The sequence below is a fragment of the Dipodomys ordii genome, unplaced genomic scaffold (genome assembly GCF_000151885.1).
Source record: "Dipodomys ordii isolate 6190 unplaced genomic scaffold, Dord_2.0 Scaffold206, whole genome shotgun sequence".
Lineage (NCBI taxonomy): Eukaryota > Metazoa > Chordata > Mammalia > Rodentia > Heteromyidae > Dipodomys > Dipodomys ordii.
This window is the reverse complement of record NW_012267422.1, coordinates 1,218,164-1,220,938: the sequence shown is the minus strand read 5'-3', so window position 1 is coordinate 1,220,938 and position 2,775 is coordinate 1,218,164. Positions and strand designations below refer to the sequence as shown.

The 2,775-nt window shown below is 42.7% G+C and overlaps 1 protein-coding gene across 1 annotated transcript in view; it reads right to left on the bottom strand.

Moving 5' to 3' along the window:
- Kiaa0319 (KIAA0319 ortholog) overlaps positions 1-1,659 on the bottom strand; it is a 58,822-nt gene extending 57,163 nt beyond the window's left edge. The window contains exon 1 of the mRNA XM_013035223.1: positions 1,594-1,659. The gene's annotated coding sequence lies outside the window, so the exon portion shown is untranslated. The remainder of the gene's footprint in view (positions 1-1,593) is intronic.
- Between the last annotated feature and the right edge of the window lie 1,116 nt (positions 1,660-2,775).

Sequence of the window (2,775 nt, the reverse complement as noted above, 5' to 3'; positions counted from 1 at the left end):
AAAAAGAAAAAAGCCGGAAGTGGCGCTATGGCTCAAGTGGTAGAGTGCTAGCCTTGAGCTGAAGAGCTGAGGGACAGCGCCCAGACCCAGAGTTCAGGCCCCACGACCAGACCAAAAAAAAAAAAAAAAACAAGAGTTTAGGTCCTGAATAGGGATCCTGGGAGACAGGACTGAGGTTTCTCAATGACTACTTTGGAAGAGGACATATGATCTCGGGGACAAGAGAGCTCTGAGTTCAACAGATGAAGGTCTGATCCCCAAACATCTGTTTCAATATTTCTGTCTGCCTTATCAGCTTAAGGAAGAAGGAAGGATCTTTGCCCTCTATGAAAATCCTTGGGTCAAATATAATTTACCCAGGGAAATTAGGTCCCCAGGTCCTCAGAGTATGTAGGTATCAAACCCAAGTGCAGTTTACCTGTATAATGTAGGGGACCAGTTTGAGAAACTAATGAAAGAACTGGTCAGATAGTTGGCTCGAAGCATGAAATCTGAAGAAGATGACACTTGCCCAACACAGAGCAGGAGAACAACAACAGAAAACGAATTCCTACTAAATAAAAGTTTCTTAAAAGGTTGGAATACAGCCAGGGAGCAAACCAATACAAGAAAGAAGTGACAGATGTTACAACATAGGAGAAAGAACTGGAAGAACTACCAGAAAGATATGATAGGCTTCTTGCTTATGCCTGAAGCCTTAATAGCAGCCCTGCCTCTTTGAACACTATACAAATGCTTGGAGGAAGCTACATAGAAACCATAAATGTTTGCTGCCAAACCACAATTCTGGCTCCAGAAGTCACTAGTTCAGCCATGACTATTTGCTCGGTTGTGGGGCTTGAACTCTGGGCCTAGGCACTGTCCCTAAATGCTTCAGTTCAAAGCCAGCACTCTACCATTTTAGCCACAGCACCACTTCTAGAAATAAGAGTCTCACAGACTTTTCTGCCTTGGCTAGCTTTGAACCATGATCCTCAGATCTCAGCCTCCTGAGTAGCTAGGTTACAGGCTTGAGCCACCAGCTCTCGGCTAGCCATGACTCTTCCAAACAGCTTGCACAGCCTTCACAAGCTCCAGTTTACTGGAGATGACCCTACAGCCATTTTCTCTCAGGCCATGGGGGTAGAACATCTCCTAGTGGCCCAGCAAGATTATGATTGGTACAAGTACAATCCCTCATTTCCATAAGTTAAAATGAATAGTGAAAGCTTGATCTTCCATTTGCAGAATGAAAAGCAGTGTTATGCAAAAGGGTAGTGCAAACACCTTCCTTCTCCCTACATTATCAGGCTGTTTAGCTCAGTTTTGTTTTTTGTTTTTGCCAGTCCTGGGGCTTGAACTCAGGGCATGGGCCCTGTCCCTCAGCTTCTTTTGCTCAAGGCTAGCATTCTTCCACTTGAGCCACAGTGCCACTTCCAGCTTTTTCTGTTTATGTGATACTGAGGAATCGAACCCAAGCTTCATGCATGCTAGATAAGCACACCACCACTAAGCCACATTCCCAGCCCACTTAGCTTGCTTTTTTAACTAGGAGATCTTCTCTGCCCTGGTAGTATTACACTTTAAGATTTCTCTCAAGTGGTCTTTTCTTACCTACTTTTGATTTTTGTCATTAGTAGACTTGGATGAGCTTTGAAATATGAAGATGACAGTAGAGATGGTGTCAGGACAATAGTGATGGTGAAGGCAGAAACTTACATCTTGTCAACAAGAATGCATCTGAAGAGTTCCAGAGCAGTGGGAACAGAAATGAAAAGAAGCAGAAGAGATAGATGATGAGATACTGTGGATCCTAATACCCGGAGAAATTCTGGGGGTGCTGATAAACCTAAAGGACTAAGGATGCCTATAAAACCATAGGCCCCAAATGTATAGTATTAGTATCTGTTATTGTGTAAGGGTCCTAACAGCCTAGACCTCTGAGCAGGAACACTAGCCACAGTAGAAGTGGAGGGTGTCAACTCCTGAGTCTTATACAACAGCTGTAACATCAGCTGGTGATGCCTGATGGTGGAAGTTGAGAATTACAACAGCTCTCAAGTGCCCTAGCTTCTTGTCTGCCAGTCCAGCTCCTATGCTTGAAGCACTCAAGGATCCAGAACTGTCAATGAATTGCTTCTCAGCTACTTCTGGGTAGGTAAAATAAAAGGACTACATCTAGCCAGTTGGTAAGATGAATAAGCTAGTAGGTTCTTAAATGCACAGCATCAAGACAATAATTTTAAATACTATAGTATATACTCAAAATACATTGAGAATGTATCTTAAATGTTCTTTACACATATATCAAGTTGTATATAATAAATATAAATACATGTAATTTTTGTCAACCATACTTCAATAAAGCAGAGGGAAAAGAGATAGGAAAGATAATGGTCAAGAATATTTCAGAATTTATTTAAAAAATTCTCATGTCTAAAAAGGACAAGTTCTTAGCAGGTGCTATGGCTTAAACATATATGTCTCCTCAATATTCATACTGGATCTTAAACTCCAATGGTCACTGTGTTCAGAATTGGGGGATGTGAGTAGTGATTATTAAAGCAAAATCCTCTGTCAGGCGCCGGTAGCTCACACCTGTAATCCTAGCTACTCAGGAGGCTGAGATCTGAGGATCATGGTTCAAAGCCAGCCTGAGCTCTTATCTCCAATAAACCACTAGAAAACCAGAAGTGGTGCTGTAGCTCCAGTGGTAGAGTGCTGGCCTTGAGCTGAAGAGCGCAGGGACAGCACCCAAGCCCCACCGCCACCACCAACAACAAAAAAGTAAAGTCC